This window comes from Sinocyclocheilus grahami, unplaced genomic scaffold, assembly GCF_001515645.1.
Source record: "Sinocyclocheilus grahami isolate Dianchi unplaced genomic scaffold, SAMN03320097.WGS_v1.1 scaffold203.1, whole genome shotgun sequence".
NCBI classification, from domain to species: domain Eukaryota; kingdom Metazoa; phylum Chordata; class Actinopteri; order Cypriniformes; family Cyprinidae; genus Sinocyclocheilus; species Sinocyclocheilus grahami.
The window spans coordinates 767,218-790,398 of record NW_015505382.1 but is presented as its reverse complement, the minus strand read 5'-3'; the positions used below and the strand labels follow the sequence as shown (position 1 = coordinate 790,398).

General features: G+C 36.3%; 1 long non-coding RNA gene across 1 annotated transcript in view; it reads right to left on the bottom strand.

The window, feature by feature from the left end:
* Window positions 1-3,837: 3,837 nt before the first annotated feature.
* Window positions 3,838-23,181, bottom strand: part of LOC107595528 (uncharacterized) — a 20,353-nt gene continuing 1,009 nt past the window's right edge. The window contains exons 2-3 of the long non-coding RNA XR_001610274.1: window positions 20,736-20,748; window positions 3,838-3,847 (exon numbers count right to left, since the gene is read on the bottom strand). This is a non-coding gene — a long non-coding RNA (uncharacterized lncRNA). The remainder of the gene's footprint in view (window positions 3,848-20,735; window positions 20,749-23,181) is intronic.

Sequence of the window (23,181 nt, the reverse complement as noted above, 5' to 3'; positions counted from 1 at the left end):
AGAAAAGTTTTTTCTTTGTGTTTTAGAAAGTTTCGCATACTGACAACATTGTTCTCAAAAAGACTACAAACACTGTATTATGCATGCCAGGAAAGTAGTTGGCGATGTTACATTGTAAAGACATGTCTGCGCACATATATAAACACATAGGCTAAAGAAAATGTGCATGCACATAATGTCACCGTTTTCACAATTTCAAGTTTTCGTAGTTTATACAAAGATGATAACGGTATCATTTTCAAAAACTTTTAGCAATTTAAAACCTTCAAAGTTTGCATTTTCAGGCACCCAAAACACCGTTGCTGTGTTTATGAATGGCCATATATGCATTTGAATTAAAAACAATGTCGTGCAAACACCCCCTACATTATATTCCTTACATTAGCACTAAATTTGTTAATACTGTTACCTGTAATAGGTGTGTTGGATCTAATATTACGATATACAATAATATAACAACCCAGGTTAATTTTACAAAATGTACCTGTGGCAAAATGTCTGCAAAATAATATTACATGGCGTCTTGCAAATTTTGTGGCAGTTTCAAAGTGCAATGTCCAGTGCGTGTCACTAAAAGCGTGTACAGGTTTGTCTGAAACAGATTAATGTGAATATGAGAACATATTATGTTGGCTGTTGTACATATTGCAGCAATGAAATGTCTGTGAAAATGAATGCAAGTTGTTGTTTTACTGTCACTAGTGTTCATATCAGCTGGAAATGCATTAAATTATGTGTATAGGAAGGTACGTTTTTGGAGTTTTACAAAAATGTAAGTAAAGGTATGTTTTTCCAATGAGCCAGTGTTGTAGTTTAAACATTGTAGCATAAATCTTAAAAATTCAGCAACCTAACACATAAATATCAGCCTTTTACGAGAATCTTATGAGTGCTGACCAGTAATGCTTACTGATCCTTATTAACAATGGTTGAATGGCGCTTACTTCCTTGTTTCCTTTCAGATTTCAGTGCATTTAGGAGTCTGAGAGAGCAAGGTTTGGCATGTTCAGTCATCTGAGTGAATTACTCTTGATGTGTACGGTAGTATGACAGAGGTTTATTGTGTTTGGAGTTAAATAGAGTGAGGCTTGATGTGTTTAGCAGTCTAACGGAGATTTGGAGTATTTGGTTGTGATGGCACTCAAATGCACTGCTGAATACTGATGAAGTACAGACACGCCATTTCAATTCATGGGCTGTCTGCTATCAAAACAAAGCATTTTAACACAGCTTGGGCAGATGTGTCCATGTTCAACATATCAATAAATATAAATATATGGAGGCTTACAGAGTTCTCTCTCACTCTATTTATCTCGCTCTGCCCTTTTGTCTTTGTCCTAAGATGTTTATAAATGTAATGGGGGTATTTTTTTCACCGACATCTTTAACGATTCTTCAGTACTTTTAATCCTTTGGGACAGGAAGCCGACAATCATCTCGAAATAGAAAAGTAATTATGGCACATCTCCTTTGCCTGATGATATAGGATAATTACTTTTTTATTCTCTCGCTTAGACAAAAATGCATGCCTGGTGTTCAGGGAGAGACGTAACCTTTGGCGGACAATGTTTGATTGATGAGGCGACTCATTTTCCTGTATGAAATGATTACAGATCACAATCAGAGGCTAAAACCTCTCCAGCTCTCTGGCTCTCCAATTTGCCTGACTGAATTTGGTGTCAAAACCACAGGCATGGAAAGGAAGGGAGGGGGTATACATTTTGGAAAATTGTCATTACTTTAACATCAGATACTTGTGACTCAAGTGGAGGCCACTCATTTACAGAGCTGTGCTTTTATCTGGGGGATGAACGAGACATGCGTTCAGCATACACACATCTGATGGTACAATCAGAGCAGTACAATGGTAGGGGCCGATTTATCTCTTCAGCTGAGAGGTGCTTCTGCCTGCTAATGACAGCGACGAATGCACTCACATCCGCCATTTGATGAGTTTGTCTTGACTTCCAGTTCTGAGGACAAGAAAATGCATGCCATCTGAAATGAACATGAGGTTTTATTTGTTTGTGTGTAAAAGCTGAACAACAGTAGCTGAGAAAGTGACTTGATCTGCAGGGTGAGATGTTTTGTGATAGACTCCGCTATATTTAAGTTCTGTCATGAAACTCTAGATGGCGCAGACTGATTGGTCCTTAATGCAAACTGATGATATTCACAGCGTTAAACTACATGGCACAAGCTGATTGGTTCATGTTGCATATGCAGCCAATGAGCTTGCTGCTTTACATTTAAATGGCTGGCTAGCATTCACTAGAGCATTTTGCAGCGCGCTTTCAGATTTCCTCTGAAACCCTCCACCTTCCCCAGCTCCACCTGTATAGATCTGCTATGGGTTATTTATGTTATTTGTGCAGCAGCAGCATGTCTTAAATACTCACAGCACCGTATTAGTGTATGTACTAGCAGTAGCAAGTTCCTGTACTTGCTTGCAGCAGCAGCAGAAATAATCTACAACTACAGCAATAACCAACAGCAGCAGCAATTCAGCAGCATAGTAGCCGATCTATTCCGCCAAGACCAAACACATTAACATTGTCATATCCATTACAATGCTAACATTTTCAGAGAGTTGTCATGATAGAAATACTGATCTTTTGAACTTTCTATTCATCAAAGAATCCTGACAAAAATGATCAAACATATCAATCAGCACAATTTTTTTTTTACCACCATTGATAATAAAAATAAATGTTTCTTGAACAGAAAATCAACATTAGAATGATTTATGAAGGATCATGTGACACTGGGGAAGTCGTGGCCTAATGGTTAGAGAGTCGGACTCGTAACCCAAGGGTTTCTCAGGTCCGGCAGAAACTGTAGCTGGGGGGAGTGAATGTACAACGCTCTCTTCCACCTTCAATACCACGACTGAGGTGCCCTTGACCAAGGCACCGAACCCCCAACTGCTCCCCGGGCACCGCAGCATAAATGGCTGCCCACTGCTCCGGGTGTGTGTTCACGGTGTGTGTGTGTTCACTGCTGAGTGTGTGCACTTAGGATGGGTTAAACGCAGAGCACTAATTCCTAGTATGGGTAACCATACTTGGCCACATGTCACGTCATTGTCACTCACTGAAGACTGGAATAACAGCTGCTGAATATTCAGCAAGTATAAATGATTTTGACTTTTATTATTCTGACTTGAATGAATTGAATCACAGAAGTAAGTCACAGCATCTGCCTTTTGATGCACATCATCTTGCCGAAAGATGTTACCTTTTGTTAAAGGGGTCATATGATGCGATTTCAATTTTTCCTTTCTCTTTGTAGTGTTACAAGCTCTTGGTGCATAAAGAAGATCTGTAAAGTTGCAAAGACTAAAGTCTCAAATCCAAAGAGATATTTTTTATAAAAGTTAAGATTCAGTCACACCTACCTAAAACGGCTCGTTCTAAAATGCCCCACATATCTACATCGCTATGTGATAAGATTTGCATAACGCCGCCCAAATGTTCACGCAAAGGAAGAAGGCGTAACTTTTATTCTCGCTATAGTATTGTTGTTGCCGCCGCCATGTCGTAAAGACGCTGTGTGCTTCGTTGTGAAAGCGAAACTACTTTGTTTGGTCTTCCAAAAGAGGACGATATCTGCTGCGTCATGCCTGGAGCTGATCCGTGCTGGTTGCTGAGGAAATACTACATCTTTTTGCTGTTGATCGCTGGATAGGCTTTCACCGTGGACGAAGCGGAGTCCAGCCCGGAGTCGTCACATGTCCTTCCGGATGCTCCTTCGTCGAAATCGCCGGCTGCGCCATTCTCAAGCCCACCCGCCTCTGCTCACTCTAACCCTCCGGTCGTTCCTCCTGCTAGCCCCCGGCCTCTGCTCACTGTAGGCCGCGGTGTATGACGCTGTTTTGTTGTGAAAGCGAAACTACTTTGTTTGGCCTTCCAAAAATGGACACAACTAGAAATCAGTGGTTAAGTTGTATTTACAACACTGTTCCAGAACACTTCAACCCAAATATTCAGATGTGTGCAGCACATTTTATGGAGGACTGTTTCCTGATCCTGGTAGAGTAGACTACAATGCCGGCTGTTCTGACTCAAAGACTGTAAGTACGTCTTTTATATTTAAAGAGTTTTTATATTTTATATATGTAAATATATTTGGGCAGTGTAGAGTAGGCTTATTGTTTGTCATTTCTTTGATCACAAATGCAGACATGGTTTTATGTTTACGCGGCGCGATGCAACGCAATGCGTAAAAAGACAGTATAAGTCATTATAATCCATAATTATGTCCACACTGGATGCAACGAATGCCTCGTTTATAATGGGTTTTCATGTTTTTGAATCATCGCTCCGGCCTGGCAGGGCATCATCACAATATGGCAAGGGGCGTAACATTTCCGTCTCACGCTTGAGGTATTCGGCCAATCACAACGCACTGGATAGCTGGCCAATCACAGCCCACCTCGCTTTTTCAGACTGATAAGCTTTGTAAAAATCGACGCGTTTCAGAAAGGCAGGGCATAGAGGAGAATCAATAATGTACAGTATGTGGAAAATAATGTTTTTTTTTTTTAATCTTAAACCGCATAAACACATTTCATTACACCAAATACACTGTTCTTTTTAGCAGCATCATATGACCCCTTTAAGGAACGTTCTGTCAGTAATATTGTTGATAAAATAAACACTGTAAATTTAGTGAAATGTTGGAATTATTTAATTGTGGGATTTTTTTCTTTTTAGGGTTAAGGGTCTTTTTTAAACACTGAGACAGTATGAAGCAGTAATTTAGACCTGAAGCAGAAGAACAGATCTGACCACTGAGTTGAACAACTTGCACAGTGGTCAGCTGCACTAAAATCCCAATAATAAAGTGCAATTAACCCTATCATTGTGTTAGAACAGCACAATAAATAGGTTAATCAACTTTTAAACAAGAGGAGAAAATGCTCCCCATGCCCATATGTCCAATCAAACTCTACAGCATTATTAGGGCAAACTCATCTGCACTTGATAGAAAATAGCCAAATCATGTGGGATCCAATATGGACAATTAAGTACTAATAATAATTTCAATGTTTGATCTTAAAGACATAAAAAAAAAAAAAAAAACTTTTGTGTGATAATTTTGGTACTGTGTTGCATCACCATTTCTATGTAAATATCGAAGTAAAACCAGATGCGAAACCAGCTAAAACGTGCTAAGCTAATACACGGTCACAAGGAAACGTTACTTTACGATGTTTATCTGCCCATCACCATATCACACTGATTTTTAAAATGTGTTTTAACAAATTTAATTAAATTTGTCATGAAAATTTGACTTTATACTTTTAAAATATAAATGTTTGCTTTATTGAATGGGTTGTACAATTCACAATCGACTTTACAATAATTGATATTTTGTCATATTGATTTTGCAATTTCTGTCAGCGACAAACACATGATAACAACTAAATATAATAAAGGCTTCAGAGATTCTCTGAAACAAGGTTAAAATGTTCCCCGAGCGCTGTTTTGTTGGTGCGTAGAGAATCGTTTCTCTTGTGAAGTTGACTTGTATCAGCAAATTTCACCTGAAAAAAAAAATTAAGGAATCCATGAAGAACTAAATCACCTACATTATTCTGTCCACCTCTTTGATATACGGAAGAGCGAGGCTCACTGCATCCCCAGCTACATATCCAGTGTCCTGCCTGACAGCTGATAAATGTGTGGCTGCATTTTTCACCTTGTTACTCGCAGCTCCGCCAATGATGGGGGCTTTTGGCTGTTTAATACCTCTGAAATACAATTATTCCTTTATTGCTGCATTCTGGGAGCGGCAGAGATGGATGGCAGTGGTAGACTCTAGCCGAGGAAAAACATGTTTAAAGCGAAGTCAGAACATAAAGAACACCACCACGCTGTTATATCCTGACACCAAAGGTCAAAAATTCAGAGATGAGAGAGTGAGAGTTGCTTGAAGGGACTTGTAGAAGACTCAAACCATTCTGGTACATAATCGCAGCATACATATCCTGTATCATATCCTAACATGAAATCAATCTAACCTACAATAACCAAGGTCAGTCAAGCACCAGCGTTGAGAAAGAAACAGTGGTGTATAAAGTACCTGAAAGCCATACTCAAGTAAAAGTACAGATATCTTACCAGAAAATTACTTTGGTAGAAGTTGAAGTCACCGTTTACAATATTACTTGAGTAAAAGTCTTAAAGTATGTGATAATTATTGTACTTAAGTACAAAAAGTATTTTTTAAATCTTAAACGTACTTAAGTATTGAAAGTAAAAGTACAAGTAAATGCAAAATGGAAAAGAAGCAAATAAATATAAAACATGTTCATACATGGCTTGAGTAGCGAGATTATGTTCAGTTTTAACTCTTTCTTCCATTTTGTATTTTTGGGTAAGAATAAGAAGCATTTCATCCGGTAACTTAGTGTCTTTCATTCCAACATGAGAAAACATTTTTAGAATCTGCATCTGAAATAGCATTTGGATGTATTTACACAGTTTATGTATCTCAAAGGGGACATGGATGCATTTAAACTGCAGTTACAGATGCATAAATAATGTTTTGTTCTTAACATAAAAGGTTGAATACTGATATTTGAAATGATTTAAAACATGAACAAAATAGTCCAAATGTGAAATTAAAACAGCCAGTAGGTGACAGCAAGTGACTGTTAATGAGTGAATCATTGAGATTCAACCGATTCATTCAGGAACAAAGCATTTGACTGTGTTAACGAGTGAATCACTGAATCATTTATTTAACCGATTTGTTCAAAAAGCTGATTCATTCAATAAGTAAACACCATTGCTCAAAAAGAGCAAAACAGTGCTGTGATCTTTGTTTGGAACTATTTTCGTTGAACACTGAGACAGTATGAAGCAGTAATTTAGACCTGAAGCAGAAGAACAGATCTGACCACTGAGTTGAACAACTTGCACAGTGGTCAGCTGCACTAAAATCCCAATAATAAAGTGCAATTAACCCTATCATTGTGTTAGAACAGCACAATAAATAGGTTAATCAACTTTTAAACAAGAGGAGAAAATGCTCCCCATGCCCATATGTCCAATCAAACTCTACAGCATTATTAGGGCAAACTCATCTGCACTTGATAGAAAATAGCCAAATCATGTGGGATCCAATATGGACAATTAAGTACTAATAATAATTTCAATGTTTGATCTTAAAGACATAAAAAAAAAAAAAAAAACTTTTGTGTGATAATTTTGGTACTGTGTTGCATCACCATTTCTATGTAAATATCGAAGTAAAACCAGATGCGAAACCAGCTAAAACGTGCTAAGCTAATACACGGTCACAAGGAAACGTTACTTTACGATGTTTATCTGCCCATCACCATATCACACTGATTTTTAAAATGTGTTTTAACAAATTTAATTAAATTTGTCATGAAAATTTGACTTTATACTTTTAAAATATAAATGTTTGCTTTATTGAATGGGTTGTACAATTCACAATCGACTTTACAATAATTGATATTTTGTCATATTGATTTTGCAATTTCTGTCAGCGACAAACACATGATAACAACTAAATATAATAAAGGCTTCAGAGATTCTCTGAAACAAGGTTAAAATGTTCCCCGAGCGCTGTTTTGTTGGTGCGTAGAGAATCGTTTCTCTTGTGAAGTTGACTTGTATCAGCAAATTTCACCTGAAAAAAAAAATTAAGGAATCCATGAAGAACTAAATCACCTACATTATTCTGTCCACCTCTTTGATATACGGAAGAGCGAGGCTCACTGCATCCCCAGCTACATATCCAGTGTCCTGCCTGACAGCTGATAAATGTGTGGCTGCATTTTTCACCTTGTTACTCGCAGCTCCGCCAATGATGGGGGCTTTTGGCTGTTTAATACCTCTGAAATACAATTATTCCTTTATTGCTGCATTCTGGGAGCGGCAGAGATGGATGGCAGTGGTAGACTCTAGCCGAGGAAAAACATGTTTAAAGCGAAGTCAGAACATAAAGAACACCACCACGCTGTTATATCCTGACACCAAAGGTCAAAAATTCAGAGATGAGAGAGTGAGAGTTGCTTGAAGGGACTTGTAGAAGACTCAAACCATTCTGGTACATAATCGCAGCATACATATCCTGTATCATATCCTAACATGAAATCAATCTAACCTACAATAACCAAGGTCAGTCAAGCACCAGCGTTGAGAAAGAAACAGTGGTGTATAAAGTACCTGAAAGCCATACTCAAGTAAAAGTACAGATATCTTACCAGAAAATTACTTTGGTAGAAGTTGAAGTCACCGTTTACAATATTACTTGAGTAAAAGTCTTAAAGTATGTGATAATTATTGTACTTAAGTACAAAAAGTATTTTTTAAATCTTAAACGTACTTAAGTATTGAAAGTAAAAGTACAAGTAAATGCAAAATGGAAAAGAAGCAAATAAATATAAAACATGTTCATACATGGCTTGAGTAGCGAGATTATGTTCAGTTTTAACTCTTTCTTCCATTTTGTATTTTTGGGTAAGAATAAGAAGCATTTCATCCGGTAACTTAGTGTCTTTCATTCCAACATGAGAAAACATTTTTAGAATCTGCATCTGAAATAGCATTTGGATGTATTTACACAGTTTATGTATCTCAAAGGGGACATGGATGCATTTAAACTGCAGTTACAGATGCATAAATAATGTTTTGTTCTTAACATAAAAGGTTGAATACTGATATTTGAAATGATTTAAAACATGAACAAAATAGTCCAAATGTGAAATTAAAACAGCCAGTAGGTGACAGCAAGTGACTGTTAATGAGTGAATCATTGAGATTCAACCGATTCATTCAGGAACAAAGCATTTGACTGTGTTAACGAGTGAATCACTGAATCATTTATTTAACCGATTTGTTCAAAAAGCTGATTCATTCAATAAGTAAACACCATTGCTCAAAAAGAGCAAAACAGTGCTGTGATCTTTGTTTGGAACTATTTTCGTTGGCAAAATTGAGCAAAAACAAGCAATAGCCTATTACGTCTAAAATGTAAGTCACTTATTGCTAACTTTACTGACCTTGTATAAAATTATTATTAAATGTGTTATCATGCTGATATCTGCAGAAAAACGGTACTCTTTGTGTGATATAGATTGTTAACTATATTACATTTTATAAATATAAAAAGCATACAGAAGCATTTTTGCCGTCTACAATTTATAATAATAATAATTAGATAATTAATAATTCATTACATTTATATAGAGCTTTCTTGGCACTCAAAGCGCTTTACATTGTCAGGGGGTATCTCCTCTCATCCACCACCAGTGTGCAGCATCCACCTGGCAGCCATAGTGCGCCAGAACGCCCACCACACACCAGCTTATTGGTGGAGAGGAGACAGTAGATATGGGGATTGTTAGGAGGCCATGATGGTCAGAGGCCAATGGGCAAACTTGGCCAGGATGCCGAGGTCACACCTCTACTCTTTCGGAAAGACATCCTGGGATTTTTAATGACCACAGAGAGTCAGGACCTCGGTTTAATGTCTCATCCGAAGGACGGGTGTCTGAATTTAGAATGTCTTGAATTTAGAATTTTAATAGACTAATAAATCAATGCGCATACACTCTCTGTGTGTGATCTGGTGATATAGCCTACTTGATAATGTCTGATCGCACATCAGTACAACAACACTTACCATATTATCGCAGACGATGCTGTGTATCGCACACCCCAGACTCGACTTGAGTGGAAAAAGGATCATCCGTGGTTGTGCGCGCACTTGTTTGCACATGAGCAAAGAGCAACGGTGTTTTTTAGGAGTCTAACTTGCAAACGGCAGACCACTGATTCGTCAAACCTGCTTTCCTGCAGTTCGTGTTCTTCTGACTTCTGACTATTTTGTAGTAAGTAACGAATATGCTTCGGGGAAATGTATCGGAGTAAAAGTATACTATAATTTTGCTGTAGTGATCATATTGTCCTGACGATTGTTTTGTACACTGTTCATAATGGATTTATAAACAGGTAAGATTTCAAAACATGAATATCAATTCAATATTTCATATTCCCGTATTTATAAATTATTATAGGTTAAAAAAAAAATCCATGTAATAAGTTAACTATGAATATACAATACATTATCCCTTAAATGTCAACCTTATAGTTTGAACGTTCGTTCGTCTTGGCTCAAAGCCACTTGCTGAGAACTTTTCTTCGCGGAAGCTTTGCGTTAATTACAAGTGAGATAACAAAATATTTAATCTGTAATCAATATTTTTTGTCCAATTATTTGCCCAGTTAGTTTTGGTATTGAGGTAAAAGTTACCTTGCATTCGCTATATAACAGTGGGTGGTGGTCACGAAGATGGCTGAGCAAATTTGACACGTTTCCCCCTATTGCAGCGACTTTCTTCTTGCGAGATCAGCAGACAGGGTAGGAGATCTTGTGATGCTTTTTAAAGCAAAGTTGGGGTTGATTTCGAGTTCACATACAAACATAAATAGAATAGGCTAATTAAATGAGTCTATTTTAATGTAAGACAACATATTTTTCGTCAGTGATAGAAATATGATTTAAGACGGTAGTGTAAGCACGTTTAGTTTGAAAAAGTTTAATAGTAAATAAGACACAATTAGCCAATATTTGAATAAAATAATAATAATAATAAATATTTATTTGCAACAACTGATGGAGTACTGAATGCTGCACGCACGCGCAGCGTTGCCAAGGTAACATTTGGTCAGTCATTCCCTTTGCCAAGGGAGTTCCAAACGCTTATACGAGACAGTAATACCCTGCACCCTTCAAAGAACACAGTAATAGGGATGCTCACTTCTGTTTGGAATTCGCCCCATGTCTCTTGTATCACCACAGAGGCGCGGACGCGGCTCTCTCGTTTCATTCAATTGCAGCTTGCTGTCTTGTGTCTCAGTATTAAGGAATTTAGTATTAATGCTACTATAATTTTGCTGTAGTGATCATATTGTCCTGACGATTGTTTTGTACACTGTTCATAATGGATTTATAAACAGGTAAGATTTCAAAACATGAATATCAATTCAATATTTCATATTCCCGTATTTATAAATTATTATAGGTTAAAAAAAAAATCCATGTAATAAGTTAACTATGAATATACAATACATTATCCCTTAAATGTCAACCTTATAGTTTGAACGTTCGTTCGTCTTGGCTCAAAGCCACTTGCTGAGAACTTTTCTTTGCGGAAGCTTTGCGTTAATTACAAGTGAGATAATGAAATATTTAATCTCTAATCAATATTTTTTGTCCAATTATTTGCCCAGTTAGTTTTGGTATTGAGGTAAAAGTTACCTTGCATTCGCTATATAACAGTGGGTGGTGGTCACGAAGATGGCTGAGCAAATTTGACACGTTTCCCCCTATTGCAGCGACTTTCTTCTTGCGAGATCAGCAGACAGGGTGACCGTCCTCGATTAAATTGCTTTCAGGACTCTTGTAAAAGCCAAAATACGACCAGACCACCGATTTGGTCCTCTTAGATGGCTGAAAAATCTCCCGAGCGCCGTCACTGCCTTCCGCCATTTCGTCTCGTTAAAAAAACAACAACAACACTGCATGCTGCTTCTGCGTCAGACTGATGCTGGCTGGACAGGATTTACCGCAAGTTTTCAAAATTGCGATAATCAAATACAGTTTTGATGATAATTAAATTTTAAACTATAATACTAACCGTCAGGGCATTTTATCATGATTTATCGTAAAACCGGTAATCGTTCCATCCCTAGAAGTATTATTACTTTGTTACATTACACCACTGGAAAGAAACATAAACAACCAAACTCATATCCTCTCATTCATTCCACAACACTTTCCTAAAACAGCCAATATAGTGCCATCCTAAATCTTGATGCATGATTTATTTACCAATTATAATTTACTAATGTATTATAAATGATCATTTACTAATTCTTTATACTTCTAATGACTAATTTACGTCATTAAAATTATGTCAATATCAATGCTTTTCCAGCTTAAAGGAAAAGCACAAAATCATAAATGTAGTTCCTGTGACTCAAAAGTGTTACTGAAACCATTTGATAGCTGTGTGACTAGATCATAATGCAGTGAAAAATCTGTAGCACTTAAATCTCATATGTGACACACATTTTTGTCCTGTTCTAATTGATTTAATCTATTAATTTATTCAAAACCATATTTAAAAAATAAATTCATACATACAATGACTTGAATATGCCTCTTCTATGAAGAACATGCTTTTAATTTCTGAACTAAAATTCATTTTGATATTTTTGAGGGCATAAAGCCCTGTCAGGGTGATACAACTGTCCTGGTATCATAAAAAAGAAAAAAGCCTAATCATATCAAGCATTTCACACATAAATATGAAAAGAAAATGAATGTATCCATATGAAGTAATGGCATAATCTTTTGTTAATAATATTTGGGGAAAAAACTGAATCAAATGTATACTTTTATTCAGCAAGGACATTAAATTGATCAAAAGTGATATAAAGACATTATACATTCTATTTGTACTTGCTGGCAGAGGCTATTTACACTAATTCTGCCCACCAATGTGTGTTTGGGCTAGACAGCATTACAAAAGACGCCTACTATATAACAGCTACAGTGGTGTAGGTGGTGAAGCAGTGGCTTTTTGAAACGATCAACCTGAGTTTATATCTGCCTTTTGCCAAACTAGTTCCTTCTCCCTTTTCACATAGCATATCTGATCAGAAAGGCATTTATTTTCAATGAAATGAAGAAAATAATCGAAACGTGGAAAGGGTGTTTAGGGGTTATGGTTAGGGGTAGGAGTAGGGAGGGCTTTATTGTCCCAATAAGGCAGCATCCATTTAATAATTTTAATAAAAATTATAACTTACACTCAATACGTTATTATTGCATACTGTTTTATAATGTACTACAATACTAAGGTACAAATATCTGCCACTATAAGTAGTATAAATAGCATCTAACTAATATTATTGCAAAGAAAATACTGTTATTTTTCAATGTAAATAGAATCTTTCGCTTTTTAAATTAGGTTAAATAGCATATCGCTAAGAAAATAAGCTATTTTCACTTATTGCAAATAGCCGCTGCCCTATTTATTATTTGCACTTAGTGCCTCATACATTACAAATTTTTCTATTTCAAATGCTGTTTTTTTTTTTTTTTTTTACTTTATATTCATCAAAGAATCCATCAAAGAATATTTCACACTATTAGGGTACAATGGGGCTAAAGGCCCACCTTAAGAAAAAATGTGCCATTCACTGCACCTAAAATGTATAATTGCAGAAAAAATATATACGTTGTATTGAACATTAATGGAGCAACATATTTTGTGAGAAAATAAATCATTCAAGTTGTTTATTTTGTTTAAAAATCTTATAAATGTATGAGGTGGCAAGGGGGCCCTTTTACCCCATACACGGGGTAAAAGGCTCACGGTATTGATACAAATACTTCAGCTAAAATAATGTTTTTTTAAATAATGTCTAAGTTAATACTTGTTCAAAACAGTCACTTTAGCAAAGTTTGTACTATTTTCTGCTTATTTTGAAAAATAAAAGAATTAATTAATTAGTTCTAATTTGTTTCAATAAATATATTGTCATTAAAATATGTTAATATAAAAATTCATTTGAAAATAAAAGTACATTTAAAAGAAAGTATTGAAGAAGATCCAATAATAATTGAATATATATTTACAGTAGTAACAACAAATTATATTTTATTATATGATATGATATGATTAATATCATGTTTTTAAATATGATGGTTTCATTCTATACATGGTGATTATCTCTAATATGGACACCCAACATAATATATCATATTTACCATCTGAATCTAACCATGTCATGTCAAGAAATGGAAAAGTCTATTAATTATCATGTGAATTACTGTGCGCCTTTAGCCCCAACAGCAGGGGCGCTTTTTACCCAAAATACCATACTTTTACATGTTATTTTGTTATTTAAAAACTGTTGCTTTAATTATCTTAAACAAAACTAAAAATCATAAAGAAGACCTTTGTCTCAAAATATATGCATTAATTTTAGCTATTCTCATTTGCTACTTAAATCTACAACATTTTAAAAAACATCAAATATTAGATCAAGTAAGCACAGAATCAACTTTGCGATGCTGCACGCGATCGCTTCAACGATCAGACAAAAATACACGTGCATCTTGAAAAGCGGATGTTTTGGAAAGTGCTACGCCACGTTTTTGGGCCATCCAGTGGTTTAGATGAAAATAATATCAAAGGCGCCTTTTACCCCGGGGTGCCTTTAGCCCCATTGTAACCTACTGGTTTTAGTATATTTTTGATCAAATAATTTAGCCATTTAAAAATCTTACCATCCCTAAACTTTTAAACGGTACAGTATTCTGTTCTGACAGTGAGTGAATGAGTGTGCTCAGTACATGTGAATAACAGAAAAAAGTGATTCCGAGACTATTAATTAACTAAATAATTCTCCATTAACACTTTTACAACAACACAGCCACGTTTACAAACATCCCCTGTAGCTGAGGCTGATGTTGCATAAAGAACCGTTGTGTGAACCCTAATTTGTACAGGGTCACAGAACAAAAGACTCAATGGAAGTATTTTCGCCGAACGTTTGGCAATGCAAAGCTCCCTTCTATGAAGGAAAAGATGGGAAAAAAGGCCCTCCTTCTTTCAGTCTTTCTTCGTCTCGCTCCTGGTCTTTGAATCCTCCATTCAGACAGCGCTCTACCCTGCAGTGAATGGCTTGTGAGTTCAGTCTTTGGATTTGAATAGCAGAGAATAGCCCAGCTTCTGCATTCTACTTCAAACACAATTAGCTATGGAGGGCTTGAGTCTGTCCTCCCTACATTTAGGCTGTGTTTGATGGGTCGCCAGACCCATGACTTCATCCAGCCTGGATACCGCTAACAGCTATTGCAATGCAAAACAGAAGATGCCCCTCGCAAACTGCCTCCATGCCTTTAAGCAGACCATCATTGTGTGATGGCCAATAATGCGTATAATTTGTGCAGGCCAGATTTGGAGTAAATAAGATTCTTTGGGAATTTGACTCGTGATGGGATTTTTGAATGGCTCATATGATGGTGGGAAAGCTGGTGGAATCTTCACCAGATGCAGAATAGAAGAAAAAGAAGGAAAGACATACAAAAAGAAAGAATAAAATTGAAATAAAATACAGGTTTTTTGAGGTTGAGATCTGCCTAAAAGAGATCTGAGCACCACAAATCAATAAGCCGACATGTGAACTGACCAAAGCTGTGAACAGGTTTCTTAACAGCAAAAAGCCTTTATTAAAGATTAAGTTTCAAATCAAATCAAATTTCAAAACCAACAAGTGCTTCTGCATACTGTTTTCCATTGGTCAAACAAACTGACACTGTTGATTGATTTAATGTCACAGGCTAGTCAAGATGCTCAAGACAAACAGGGGTGCATTTCCTGTACAACTACGTAACTGATTAACTACAATAGTATGATACATTAAGAAACTAGCCATCTATGCATGACTGTTTCCCATAAACGCAGTCACGTGTGTTTTGTTTTATGGTTCAACCTACAGTTGGCTTACAGGGATACAACAAAGTATTTTAACAGCTAAAAACAGCATAATACACCTTTAAAGTAATGTTAAAAGAAAACCAAAGGAATGCCCTGGGTTCAATAAAAGTTTAAGTAATCAATTCAACACGAGTATGAATAAAAATACGAGCAGCACATTTGTGCTTTTAAACCCTCCAAAATGTCTTGCCCCATTGACTTCCATTAATGTCACTGAAATATGTGCCTGCTTTTACAAACTGAGTCTTCCCTGTGGTTACAACATGCCACAGATGCTGTTGGGTGATGTTAGTATGCAAACACAGACTTTGGTTTTATATCAAATTATCTCATAAACATATTTCAGAGAGGCATTTTATGATGGCCATCCCATCTAATGTGGAAACGGAAGTAATAACCACTTAGATCTTAAAGAGGACACATGTCCTTCAATTCCCATCAGTGCTATTGTGAAGTACATCACACTGAAGGGTAGTTGGCATGTATCATGTCCACAGTCTGAACGGCAAGTGCTTAGTGCACCATTTGGGACAAGGCCATCAAAGCACAAATGTTCCTTATAGCCTCAAATTAAAGGGTTTGTTCACACAAAAATGAAAATGTACTCACCTTCATGTCATTCCAAACTTGTATGACTTTCTTTGTTCTCTTTAGAACACAAAAGAAGACATTTCTTGACAAATAATTTTCAAAAAGTAATTCTAAAAATCTAAATATCTTCTTTTATGTACCACAGAATAAAGTCTCTAATATACTTCAATTGAAATGGAATTAAATCAGCCAAAAGCGAAGTTTGTTTGGAAGTTTCAAAGCTGACTTTCTTTTGGAAATCTTTTCCGGTTCATTTTTTCTGTTCAGTCTGTTGAGGTCAGATGTGAGTAAAAACACCAACACACTTAAGAGCTGCTTTACAATAGAAACTCCAATTGTAATTCTACTTTAAAAGCAATATTGACATGATTTCTTTCATATTTATAATGTGTAGCTACTTGCTTCAATGCAACCTAATGTATAAAGTGCTACATAAATAAAAGTGATGCGACTTGACTGGAAGACCGTAAAGAAAGTCATACAGGTTTGGAACAACATGAAGATAAGTAAATTATGACAAACTTTAAATTTTCAGGTGAATTCACCCTTTAATTAGAGTAAGAGGTTGGGAAATACTGTATGTACTTATTAAATAAATGCTTTTTAAAAATAGTTTAGTTGGAGTAAAGCACATCACTCCCCAGTACGTGTCAACCTTCCAAATTTATTACAAGTCAAATACCCATAAGAAACAAACCTAGTCTCAAAATAGTTCAGAAGAGAACAGATCAATAACAATAAGATGCAGAGAGATATATAAAATACAGGGGGACACAGAAAGGAGCTGACAGTTATTTGATTAACATTGACTGAAGCCGAAGCATCTACACCTCACTATAACAAAGCACTGAGGGCTCCCATGGGAGGGTACATTGGTAAATGAGACGCAGTAAAATAGAAACTTGCCTCGCCAATTTACTGTACGTGCATGCAAGTGTGGGAGTGTGTTTACCTCAGCACCAATTACAATACTCCTTGCAGACTCATCTGATATAGAACCATATATATATGGTGAATAAATACATTTTTAGCACTCTTATAAAATACGAGAGCAGACGACAATAACGGGAGTGAGGAAAAGAGAGACAGTGATGGCAGCTCTCTAAAGGCAGGATGAGAACAAAGGGTGGAGAAAGAATAGAGCTGACAATAAGAGTTCAACAGATGCGGGAGGAGCAAGAAAGAAGTAAACAGGACATCGGGGCAAATTTACATGTCTAAAAGAGTTAAAAAGAGCAGACAAAAATATTTCAGGGAACAATGAAACAAGTGTTTAAAAGAGCAGCAAAGAAAGGAGTCGTCGTCGCTGGTATTGTTTTGCTGGTGTTGTTCAAATTAAGGTTAATTTTTATCATGTATGTTCAGTGTGGGATTCTCATGCTCTTGAGGGAATGTGAAAATACTCTTAACCTTGGCTGGTAAACACCAACATGTTGTCATGGAGCCAGAGGTCATGAGGGCGTGAACATGCAAAAGGTCACGGTGGGTGGCTGATGGAGGTATTAAACCGTTAGACAAAGAAGCATGACCACACACACACAAGGAAGCATTATGAGGTGCATTATAGAATCATCGCTGATGGTTGCTGCAGGAACTCATATTTGTATGTCAATACATAATTTCAACCTCCATTATCTACCATGACCTTTAACTTTTATGCTGTCATAGCTTATTACTTATTACTTAACAATCAAGGACATTTTTCCTTGACTTGTTACTTTACCTGTCACCCGTCCCCTCTGTGGGACGCCTAAGTTTACTTCACTATATTACAATTAAATCCTAATCTAATCATGACAAACTATATATCGTTGGAAAGGTCTAAGACTCCCAAATAGATATTTTATCAATGTTATTGTTAAAAATTATGTAGTTCTGACCTTTGTCAAAAAAAGTCTTCTTTGTGGCCTTTTTCTCTATCACACTTTAGAAATCATCAGATATTATATATCAATTGAAAACTTTAAATCTCAAAATTCATCCTTTGAAACCCATTTTAAAATCAAACATTGCATTTCCATGAAAATGGTACATCAATATCATGTTACAAAATGTTTTAGTTCATGAATTATAAAAATGTAAGTTTGGATCGTGCACTTTCACAGTTAAGGGGTTAACATGCGCTCTACTTCTCAATTTCATTTCCTCTTTTTATATACCTTATGTATATACCCTGGCAAAAATTGCTTGATAATAACCTGTTATAAACAAAGAAATAAAATACGGACTCACAACTAACCTATTTTCCAGAATTAATAGACCAGTTTCATTTACTTGTATCTTCCCCCAGGATATCTGCATTCCTTGGAAGTTTGGCATTAATTCTTTCCTTGAACTTACTGGTTCTTGCCGCACTGAATATCTTCAAAGCATAGCTGAGTTTGTGTGCAGGATGTATTGTTAAAGGAAATTACTTTTTGTTATGGTATAAAAAATTTCATTAAATTAAAGTGCTAAATAAATTTATTTATTTATTTGTCTTTATTTTATATTACATATACACTGCCTACAATTGACTGTGGTGCATGAATTTGAAAGTAAATAATAATTTAAAAAAGTTTTACAATTGCAAGCCTAGATGTACGTACATTAATCCAGTGCTATCTGCTACCTGGAATGTGAGCTTTGAATACAGATTTTCTAATTATTTCCAATCTGTTTCTACCACACACAGTCTTCATCTATCATTATGCCTGCATGTCTTTCTCTTTTCTTTGAGGAGAAGCATTTATCCACACTCTTATACACATGAAAATGACACGAAAAATGGCTCCCTTAAGCTTCCCTCCTGTCTTTTAATCCTTATTTAATCCTTATCATCTTTTTTTAATATTTTAGATTAATTTCTCTATTGCAGATCAATTAGAGTAATTGCTGAAACATGCATGTCATTGATATGAGCTACCATGTGGTGCTTCTGGCTCATTCATACAGCAGCAGGCCTGTACAACATCCCAGAAAGCAGTGCCAGCGCTAATTCAGTTATCACACACACACACACACACACACACACACACACACAGTCACATGTGATGCCGTTTACCTCCCGTGCCAGATTGTTTCTCAGTTTTCATTAAGTTAAGCATTGAACGCAGAAGTACGACCTTCATATACACTTCATCAGAGAAATCCAAAGAGAGGAAGAGAGAGAGGGAGCTTTCACAATGATATACTGCTCCCACCCAAATCACAAATGGTATTATGGAAAGTGGATATAAATATTCAACAGCTGGTTAATGAGAAGAGCATAAATATCATTTACATGGTCACATATATTAAATGGAACTGTATCAATACAAACAGGAAAACTGAAGTGATAAATAATGAAGCATTAATGCATAAGACTTTAGGATTTAGGTTTAGGTTCGGATGTAATCATGTTTATTAATACGATTTCACTTAAATGTTTATTTAAAAGAAGACATATTATGCCCCTTTTTACAATATGTAATATAAGTCTCTGGTGTCCCCAGAATGTGTCTGTGAAGTTTCAGCTCAAAATACTCCACATATAATTTATTAAATAATTTTGAAAATGCCTATTTTGAGTGGAAGCAGAAACACAGTTTATCGGGCCTGTCTGTTTAAATGCAAATGAGCTGCTGCTCCTCGCCCCCTTTTCCAGAATAGAGCTGCGCCATAACAGCTCGGACCAGCTAAAAGCATCTGTTTTGGTTCTGATTATCATGTTTATCGCGCTGAAATAATGCGTTTTAAACCATATGAGTTTAAACTTCTGATATACGGTTTTCTGAGTGCACACACCGACAGAAAGCGGCTGTCACAGCATGTGAGTATTAAACTAAGTTCTCATTCACACACAAGTTTACGTTAAAAACACACGAGTTACAAAAAAACAGTCGGTTATGTCTGTGAAGGTAAACAGCTGGGAAATAAATCGCAGGTTTATTTTAGATCTGTGTGGCAGCAGCAATATACAGTCAATAAATCAATAAATCCACTGCTGTCTTGTCTCCTCTGAGGCTGGTACTGTAAATAGTGCTTTGTGCTCGTTTGTGCAGCCAAAGACAGAACAATTAGCATGTTTTGCTCAAACTTTCGCCATGGCATTAGAGCTGGTACACCGTTGTGGCTTGTGAAATCAAATGAGGGCGCTGTGGGTGGAAACGTACAGATTAAGGGGCGGTAATATTATAATGAGATCCCTTTGCCACGTCACCAAGGGAGCGAAATCAGACACGCTCGTTTTTTCAGACGCTTGCAGAAAAAGGCTTACCAAAACAAAGTTACTGGGTTAATCTTTTTCACGTTTCCTTGGTTGGTAGATGCACCGGGGACCTGATTATAGCACTTAAAACCTGGAAAAGTCAGATTTTCATGATATGCCACCTTTAAAAAAAAAAAAGAAACAATCAAATCGTACACTGCCATTAGCCATGACAAAATCTTATTAAACATAAACATGTCAAAACTGTCACCGCTGATTAAAAAAAACACCATTCTTCACACTTCACTTCACACTGGAATAACAACTAAAAAATACACTTTAAAAATGGAATTACCAACCTAAGTGTGTGTGTGTGTGTCACAGTCTGTGCAGATGGAGGTTACTGATGTTTGACACAACATCTACTTTTTTTCTTGGATCAGCAGAGAGAGACACTGTTAGTGTTGTACAATTGTTTTCTAATGTACTAAAGTGTACAATGTATAGCCTACTACATTATACATATATATAAAAAAACAACAACAACAACTTGGGACCAGATTTACTAAAAGTCAGTGCCAGTGCAAACTCTCTTTTAGCATTAAAAAATGCTGTCAGAATTTACTAAAGACACGTAGTGAAAAATTAGTGATGGAAGGTGTGGACAGAGTTATTTTTGCAGCTGACCTTATTGCATATGCATTTGTAGGAGTTTCCCTTAGATTCAAAATTTATGGGAGGTGATTATTTGAATAAGTAATACAATGTGATTTACTAGGGTTTGTGGTATTCAATTTATTATTTTGTGTGATTATTTAACACCCAAAAGGCATGTCTTAACCTATTTTGCACTTGGCATGGCTGCGATAGTAATTCTCTTGGTAGACCTGATTGATCATTATGGAAATTACCTATTTAGTAAATATGGCCCTATGATATAGAGTGACCCCCAAAATATTTAAACTTAGATTATACACTAAAAAAATCCATTGGATCAGACAAAATATCTCATTTCAAACATGCACTAAAAATTACATTTAAACATTTAAGGTAATTGCAAAACTTGCTCAGATTTTTTTTTTTTTTTTTTTGACACTTTGATATTTTGTTCATGTTTTTTTTTGCAGCTTCAAGTATCATTTACACATATATGAGAATCAGAAATTAACAGGGGCTTAATAGTGGGGCCAGAACTTTTTGGCTTATGTTGTGTGACAAGTTAACAGAGGAATGACAGATGGGGGAAAAAGACCCTATGAAACAATACTAATGACAAGATCAGGTGTGAGAGATTCCTGACAGCTCATCACCTTTAGCACTGGAAGAACATCTGGACTGTCAGTGTGTGCAGAGACACAAAACATGTTTTCACCCACAGACAGATGCTTAAACAACAAGAACATGTGTTTGTATATTACACATACAATGAGCAAGAGGTCTAGAAAGCAAACGCATCTCCATATGCACATGAACACGCACCCATCGCTGTCAGTGAAAGTGTGTGTACACACTGTGACGGTGAACATAAATTGGGGAGCAGCTGTGGAATTAATGTTGCATATCTGAAAGGACAAAGAAAGGGACACCAGAGAGACACAGAGAGAGAATACAAAATGGAAAGAGAATTCAATAAGACTGCATGTGGCCGCTGATAGTGTCATTTATTCACGCATACTTCCTTTTCCATTTCACTCAAGGAATTATGCAAATCAGATAACGGTGTATCCGCATCCACAAACTAGAATGTTAAATGCAATTTGCACTGTGAATTTTACATTGTGCAGATCATTTCCGAGTGCTGACAAAACAAATTTCATAAGATATATGTATATGTTATATATTTAAAATGTACAGTCTCATTCTTCCAGTTAATAAAACCAAAAAATCATGAATCATCAAGAAACTTTGTCCAGTCAAATGCTTTCTGGAGTAAGAACGTCCCGTCCTGATTTTATCTGGACTGCAGGTGAAAGCACTGAAATCCTGGACACAAAACGGCTGTTTCAACTCATTAGTTAATTCGCCCCAGAAAAAAAGATGGCAGAAAATATCAAACTCCAGCTTCCTCATGCCCCCTCCTCAATTAAAGATGAATGCAAGAAGCAGTCTCTCTCTCCCTTTAAAGAGGATGAACTGTGTGAACTCTCGATGGGCTGCTCCCCCACAGATCTATCATGGGGCTTCATTTCTTCAGCTGTAGGACTATCGTGTTGACAGACACTAACAATAAACATAGCAACAGAAAACCTTCATAAAAAGAATAGGCCAACAGAGAGAGAGAATGCTATATACTACATTTTTACAATTCCTAAAAAAAAAAATTTTAATTAAAAAAGAGAGCTCTTTCAGCTTTACATAGTCAGATGCTGGACTGTAGCATAAAGTCTGGTCCACATTATACTTCATTCTGACCAAGAACCATTCATTTAGACAGGAGTTTTAAAATGTAAATATATTCCTTGGATGGCAAAGCTGATTTTCGGCAGTTATTACTAGGGCTGAACGATTAATTGCATTTGCGATAATATCACGATATGAAAAATTTAGATTTTTCAATCGCAGAGGCTGCGATTACACGGTCACGTGACAGGCGAGAGTAAAGAGGTGTGTTCAACTTGAAGATCAGAGCGAGAGAAAGCATAAGGAGACGTCCGCGCTCTCTTATAGCTCTCGCAGTACTTTGATGACACACACCCATGGGTCTAAGCAGCGCTGCTTCAAGTCGAGCGCAGGCCATCAGCAGAAAAAGATAATAAATAAAACAGTAAACAGCCAAAGGACATAATTAGAAAAGCCATAGATGAAGTCACACAGACCCAGGCAGGTGCTGGTCATTTAAAAGCTAAATGCAGAAAATATGATGAGG